We start from the raw sequence: 8,789 nt of genomic DNA on the forward strand, positions 1-8,789 counted from the left end.
TCGGACAATTCCATTATCCTAGAATATACGCGGGTTCATGATAAAATTAACTGAAAATTCGACAAAGGCTGATTGCCGAATATGAAACATAATTACTGTTTCAACCGAACTCGATAATTTCGATGACTGTATGGTAATAAAAGGAGATGTATCGATAATGTATTGCCATAATATACAAACTAATTTTGCGTTGAATATACAGACAAAATGTCAACACATAGTTTACCATTTAATAATTTTCCGAAAGAAATGACAAATATAAACAGATTAAATTGCATTAGATTAAATTGTATTTAAAATTAAATAATATAATTGCCTCAAAATGTAATATATCATGCATATGTCATTATTGGTCGTATATTTCTTATAATATGCATAACAAACAAAATAATAAATAAATGTTAGCCGCGTATTCGTCTTAAAAAGACCTAGTAAATGAGCTGGTTTACATTAACGGGTTTATAATCGCCTTATTCAGTGTTTTATTCGTCTTGCACAAGGATCGGGTGTATACGATGATTTCATCACCGAAGGGTGATATTTAGCGCTGAACATGAGATATGAATATCGACCATTATACTCCGACCATGATAAACACGATTTTACGTCAAGTACAGATTATTACGAGGGAACGTATTGATGATATCAAAGATTCGAAAGACACGCGTGGCACGTTCCGTCTATAGATCTTTATATACCACTCCTAAACAGCTCCGGATTGCGAAGGTCTCTAAGGTACTCGAGTGGCAATGACGTCATCGCCGTTTAAATCAACTCGGAATTCCAGAGTGAATGCGGAAGGGCGAAGGACAAGACTTAACACGTCGATGAACGAGTACGGGCGAGTGCAACGGCAACTTCGCTGCCACAAAGCGCCAATTGTGAAGACCCCGTTACACGAAGTGCCCGTTGCAGGTACGTGCACATTATAGTCGCCCAATCCCGGAGCCAAGGAATGCGTTTTACCGTGGGGATTCTCCTCTCACGGCGGCAGGTTCGGATACTCTTTGTCCGCGAGATCTGACCTGATCCAATAGCCTACCATCTGCCGCCATCTGCCTCCTCAGAGATTTTCACGAAAGAAAGATTCCAGGAGGCCCAGAAAAACGTCGGGCACACTCTGAGAAATGCGTTTCTCCACGGAATATCTACTTCCGACGAAATGTTTGCAAATGCTTTACCGCCGTGTGTACGCATGTATATGCGCATGCACTTCAATTTACTTCAAATAAAAAATTAAACGTTCTTTCTTGAAATTATTGCACGTAACGTAGTTTATAAAAATAGAGAAGTTTGGAACTAGTTGTGAACAATGTAATTTGTACATGCGCACGCAGACGCATATAACAAAATTTGTCTTGCATGGTTCGTTCTTTAAATGTAAATAAAATATACAAAAAATAAAAATATATTCTTCAATGAAATGATTATTTTCTCGATAATCTCCTAAATTTTGAAATCGTCTTTATCAAGATGTAATTTTATTCTAAAACAAAATAACTTCTTGCATTCTGTAGCGGTATTTGTATAATTTGTATTGACTGTTTACAAATTAAAGATGCATGATATTCAGTGTCAAAATTAATTTAAAACAAATTTTACAAAATTTTTGAATAATCTACGATCGCAACTCGATATCGTTCACGGTCGAACTCAAACTTGAATGAAAACAGGCAACGTTTAACCGAGCCTTAATTTCAGATAGGTCCCTCTCCTCCCCCGAGATCCCTTCCTGCGCTCGTTTCCTTTCTCTCGCTCCTATGAATGAATACGTGAACATAAAACGTCAGTCCGTCTCACATCCGCCTATTTCGGTGCAGACGCGCGCCCTTCGCTTTTCGTTGGGGGAGAAAATTATTTCTGGCAGCCGGGCAGCGATCTTTTCTCCGAACGTGGAGCAACGGGCGCCTCGATTTACTACATTTGGCTCGATTAATGATCGTTTACAAACGTTCGTGGCATTCTCGCGACGCGGAAGATTACGAGGATTCTATTATAGCTCCTATCCTTCCATACTTGGAATCGCTTCTCCATTACCGGTAAGTTCCCGTGAACGTGAGATCTGCTGCACAAAGAACCCTGTGATCTATGCTTTATGCTGAAGACAATAGAACTCAATTCACTACATAATACCGATAGTTAGTCGAGACTTATATAGTTAATTGCAGTATAAGAAATATAGCAATAAGTGTACATCACACGCACATAATCTACAAACACGTGAAATGAAGGAAGAAAAATTATAACAACACCACACAAAATTAATTTATTGTATATACTTTTGCTCTACTGTAAAAATTAACAGTTTTACGATTGTAAAGAGAATAATATTTCGAATATATTATCGCATATAATGATACTCCTAATGAGAAGAACAATGGTGTAGGTGTAAAGTCACGTAAGTTTCATTTGCAGAGGAAAACCGTGGGAAAAGGTAGCAGCCTATCGGAAAATAACACATTAAAACGCATCAGGTAAAACCCCGGGGATTCCTGCAGATTTACGATGTCTTCCCTTTCAGAGTGACTCGTGTGAGTTCGCCGGTCAGTTCGGCGTGCCTCTCGCAACGAGATGAATGCAACGTACGCGTTCGCACGCAAAAGAAAAATGTATATGCGCTGCGTGCGGGGAGTAATGTATCGGCATATCGCCGCAGTGAAACTGGACGCTGACAGCTGGAAACTGGTTTCTGAGAGAACCCGCGTACGCCAACGTAGCCACGAAGAATCGAAGAAAGAGAGAAGAAGATTTAGCAAAAAAAGAAGAAAACGGAGATCGGCGAAGAAAAAGGGAGAAAAATTTATTGTATTCTAGAGAGAATATCTTCCAGAGCAGGAAAAAGTTTTGCAATAGAAATGAAGCGTATAATGGAATATGATGAATGATGTTGCGAGAGAATGGAATCAATGTGTCAAATCTATCATTTATAGAAAAATAAACTAATTTTGTATAATGCACATTATATTACGAGATAATAATGTGCAGAGATTATCAAATTGATTTAATATAATTGATTTATTTATAATTAAACATGGTGATATATTGATATATTATTGTGATAAAATAAACGAAAAACAGAAACATAGAGAAAGAGAAGAGAGAGATAAAGAAGAAGAAGTGTAAGGTAAAGAGGATAGAAGGAAAGAGAGAAATCAAGGAGCATAGTTGCACTACTGGTGTCCTAAGGTGAACCATGGGCGCAGGAATTTAGGGACACCGTTTTCGACGCGTGCAGCAATTTTCACTCGTCAAATATTATCCTTTATTAATCACACGTCATAATTTTAGTATCAAAACTTTTAGGAAACTTCAACTTCATTTTTTATACAATAAAAACGAATTTTGCTTCAAACCATGTTTACAAGATTATTTAAAGTTACGATGTCAAAACGTCGCGACAACTGATACCACGTGTCGAATTTTCGCTGAGCTGAACTCAACTTCAAAATCGATTAAACAATCCGCGAATGTAAGTAACGGTGGCCAACGAGGCGAACTCGTGTTAACGTACGGAGCGAATTCAGGATTCTCGCCGCAGACGCGCGTGCAACTTCGGATACAGCTTGCTCGCGCGAGAAAGCAGACGAGGAGACAAAGGGAGAACGAAGCGGACGAGACAGAGGCAGAATACGCGAGTACGAGGAACAGATAAAGTCGGGACAGGCGACGATGACGCGAACGCGTCTCGCTTACAGTGCGAGGGCGGTGCATTTTTTTCTCGTCTTTTTGCAGGCGCGCGTTGCGCGTCCGTGATTGAAAAGAGCAGCACGTACGATGCTTCGCGAAGAAGCTCTTTTACTGCCGATCGGCTATAGAAATTATTCCTATCCTTCAAAGATGTGTCTTCCAGATAAGAATACGGAGAAACTGTGAAAAATCGCCAAGCTCTCTTCACACCAACTATAACTATATATATGTACTAAATACATGAATAAGAGAAGTTTCCGCATGGAAGAGATATTTTTTCCGAAGCGGAATGTCCTTCAGAAAAAAATTGACTGTTGAATTATAAATCGAGAATAGCTAATTTGCTAAATCGCCTGCGATTTTAAGACATTAGGGTAAAAATAATTCTCTTAATCATGACGAAGAAATGGGCATCAGTGTTTTCATGTCAGTATTTCTTGTTCTTGCATTGTCGATGCGACGAAAATAAAGTAAAACAGGTATAAATTCAAGATATTTACAATATAAAATATATAAAATCAAGATATTTCTCAGATAATATAGAAACTGTTTTGTACGAAAATTCGATGGATAAAAAATAATTTAACTAGCAGAAAGATTTGGAAAGACGACACGCAAAAAATTGCACGTATAAGAAATATATAGATTAACTCAATTATTTCACAGGTTTAAATTAAATCCAACTTGTTTATGTCGTCGCACCACCGTGTCACGTGTCGCACAATTTCAAACTTGAAACAATGAGGAACGCCACGATCGCGGTTAAATCGAATCGCGGCCGAATCCGATCTCTCGCTGCCGCAGGGTCCAATCTTTGCGTTGCACTCACCATAATTTTTCGCTGAGATCGGCGTCGACGAGAGGTGAACGATACCGTTGCACGGTCGCGCGCGAGAACGGAGAAACGTGCTTCACTCGCGACGCGCGTAATCGCAGCACTGTGCACGCGTTGCGATTCGAAACAGAGCGGCGCGACTCCCAGCCCGATCTCGGCGCGGAAAAACCAAGCGCGGGTAGCGACCGGTAGCGTGCCGGGTCCGGAGCCGGAGCCGGAGCCGGAGCAGGAGCGAAACGGGACGGACGATGGACCCGACAGCGACGCAACAAGTGACAGCCTCCGCCGCGCGGCTCGTAGACGCTCGTAGTTCGCGGCGAGATGCGTGCGCTCGTCGATGGCGCCACTTCTCGAACTCTGGCAAATTTCCTTTGATTTTTGTCTTAAAAATATTTGGAAGGATATCCAAAATAAAAAAAAGAAAGAAAAAAAAAAGGAAAAAACTTTCACCCTCATGAGATCGTTATGTATAATTTATACTTTGTGCATGCAGAGCGACAAAGAATAATGAAATTAGGATAAATATGAAAACCGAAGCGAGCAGAATAATGCGTTTTTAATTTATCTCTTCCTGAATAAGCTCTCTCTTTTAGAGATTCAATATATTACTTATACAATGCGTGTGATAGACTGTCGAAGAAGTTTCTTGAAAATCCTGCTAGCTTTCAATTCCTATAGAATAGCATTCCTTCTGACAAAATTAAATGCATAACAAAAATGTTGATATTTTAAGTTCAATTCCAATTTCGAAAAACAGAATATATTAAAGTCAGATTACGATCATAAAGGAAATAATTTATTATAACAACTCTTTTTTTAGCAAAAATATTGTTATACTTGTTATTGATCTTAAAACGTTGATGTCAGAATATAAATTTTATGTTACGTATATTAATAATTTAATTATATTATTAATTAAGAAAATAATTAATTAATATATTTATCAGGAAAATACTGTACAGAAGTTAAACACTAGCAACATTTTCGAGAAACTCTCTTTGGAAAATTATACACTGAGAAAAAAATGTTCTGGATTTTAGTAAATATTAGTTTGGATACACACACACACACACACACACACACACACAACTGTGACTTCATTTACTAAATTAAAGAAAATTTTCCTTTTTGTTAGTATATTTTTTTCCTAGTAAATACACATACTAATAAAAAGGAAAAATTTTCTTCATTTTAGTAAATGGAGTCACAGTTATATGCAAACTAATATTTACTAAAATCCGGAATATTTTTTTCTCAGTGTACGTTTGTTAAATTTTTTATTTGAGAAAGGAATTTAAAAAGCGTTCATCAAGACTCTCTCTCTCTCTTTGATATCTCGGAATTCTAAAACTCAATCTTCATTAATTTACCGACGCGGACGGAATGATTACTGACCATAGATTTTAATATCTTTCTCAACCTATCCTAAAACTATGTTCATATATATTAAGTATTTTTAGCACAGTTTTATTAGTCTCACTGTCATTAAAATTTTGACAAAAATTTCGTATCTAATTATTATTAAATAATAAATTATGTATAATATTACGCATATGTAGAATACACCGTTGGTAAGCACAATGTTGATAAAATAGTTTCTGAAATTCATGTTCATAAATTGACTTCATGTTTAATTTATAAACGATGAAGATAGATTTTTATAAAATTGTTGAAAAATTGAATGTTTTGCAAGAGATCTATACATTTTAAAGTAATAAATTTTTTTCTAAGTTTCTTCTACTTTCTTCAAACGTTTATAAAACTTAAAACTAAATAAAACAGGAAAAAGTGGGATGCTTTCGTCACAATTTTACAAAATTCTAAAAAATACATAATAACTAAAAAATTATTTAGCTTGTATTTGCTTAAGGATACACCCGGTAGATGACAGCACAAATACCGTATAGGACTCCATGCATGCTCGTAATGGACTTGAGAGAGTTCTATCGTTTCGCGTGAAAAAAAAACAAAAACTCTTGAAAGTTATTTAATTTTTATATAGTTTAAACAAGAGAACATTTTTTTACACAACTAATTTTATGACAAACTTAGACTAACTTAAAATAATTTTAAAATTTATTTAATATATCCAGTAAACATATTTATATAACATCGTTAATGTCAAATATAAAAAAAAACTATACCTACTAATCAAGTTTTGTTATGCAAACCGATTTTTTCTTCTAACATGAATTGTCTCATAAATACAATGTTTAATTTTGTTAATGCATTTTATATTGTGTATAATCGTTATTTCGTACTGTCATGTCAAGTATCGATTTCTCATCGAAAATTAATTAGGCGCGCGACAAACTGGCGTCGCTCAAAGAAATTAAACCTGATCTTGTTATAGAAGTGAAGTATCGGTGGCTCGATCGAGTGGATCGATCGGATCGATCGAAATAAACGAGCCGAGCCAATCACTCATCTAACAAGCCGCAGGCGATACGTAAATTGATGTATATCTGTCATTTGGACATGTTAACAAAAATAGCAGAAACTTTCTTTTCGAGGTGCAATTCGATCCCGCTGTGGCGCCTAGCCGAATATTTACTTGCTCTCTTTCAAGAGCATAAAGAAATCTCTTACGACATATTACAAATTGATGTAAAATTCGCTTGCGTTTCATTCGGATAGGCGCTTTCTTATTCTTTTAAGGATGTCTGTCCCTTTTGGGATTAATATAGCATTACATACTTTCTCCTTCCTTCTTCGTTATTTCTCTTGACATATTCCTATATTTTCTATCTCAGTTTACTATTTTACTAATGCGCTAATAAATAAAAAACTTATGTATGCTTCATTAAAACCATATGTCTATTGCTTAGAAACACATACATGTATAAATATGTATTGATAATAATCCCATTATTTGTTAAATTTTTCGTTATTTAAAACAGGTGTTACAAATTGACATAAAATAATATTTTAAAAACATTATTATTATCTATCTCGTCTAACAATTGTGTTTTTATTGTCTTAAATTATTGAATACAATGTGGGCTTTAAAGAATACTAATTTTGATTCTGAAAGAATACTTCTTGCCACAGAACGATTAAGAAAGCTTCGTAGATCGCTGCAATTTATAGCCTTTGCAGCGACATTCGCAAACACAATCGCTTGAGGCATTAAAGAAATGTATTCAAGGAATACAAATTATATATATGTCGGAGAGTTTTTCTTCTTATTCATTTCTTTCTCATTCTTTTCTCAATTATCAGCTACATTCAACATGTATTGATGATTTTCTATCGAGTATATTATTTTTAATGAAAAATGACATAATTTTAAATTCTTAGTACCTATTAAGTTTGCTACTATTTCTCATGTTTATATATATATTCGTCAGTTTCTTATATTTCATACATATTGTTCGCAAGTTACTACCACGAGAGGACTTGAAGTTGTCGAAACTCCGATGACTATTCCACGATCTGCGCATAATGATAACCGATTCGGATTGAAGATCGTTCGCTCATGTAATAGCCGCGGAAATTCTGCTGGCGTTTATTTATTGCGAGATTCATGCTTTTCTTTTATTTGTCAATTTTTTTGTGTTTGAGACTGCGCGTGAAACCTGCCGTTGTTCGCATCGGCCAGCGTGTCGGGCGAAACGACCAGTTCTTCTCTCAAAAGAGTAAAACGAAAAAAAAGGAGTTTACCGCGATTTTCACGGCCGCCGAGAGAGACACCGGTCCCGCGATTTCTTTCATGTGACACGGAGACAAAACGAAACGGGCGATAGGGCACCGCCGTAGGAGCCAGCCAGCAGGGTGCCATGGCATTCTTGAACACAAGGTGCTGTAGGAGTCCGTGTCTTTACTTTCACTGCTCGCGGTCTGATCTAAGATATGTTGTCGCTCGCGGCAACATCATTTTGCATCCCGAAGGGCTGTCAGGATGGCCAAACGCGGCCACGAGCCAACACGGGAGAATAACAATCGAGTAATTTATGAATCTCGATCGACTAGATATAATAGCGTAATCGTTTTCGATCGCGATCGGTCTGTTCCGGCGTCCAGCCGGACAATACCTTTGCCGTTCGCATCGGCGACAAGACCGTCCATTGGAATTTGAATTTACATCGCGCTGGGCGAAGACGAGCTCACAGATTCCAGCGTGGCATAAATTTCGCGAAACGTGTGTGTGCGGCGCCGGCAATCGAGATAGTGAGGATGACAGAGAGAGTGAGACGGGGGAACATTGAAAAGAAGTAACAAGTGGGTATGCGGCGCCGATCGTCTTCTAAACCGCAGATGAAAGGGA

Source organism: Temnothorax curvispinosus, unplaced genomic scaffold (genome assembly GCF_003070985.1).
Source record: "Temnothorax curvispinosus isolate PA1 unplaced genomic scaffold, ASM307098v1 QBEX01005511.1, whole genome shotgun sequence".
Lineage (NCBI taxonomy): Eukaryota > Metazoa > Arthropoda > Insecta > Hymenoptera > Formicidae > Temnothorax > Temnothorax curvispinosus.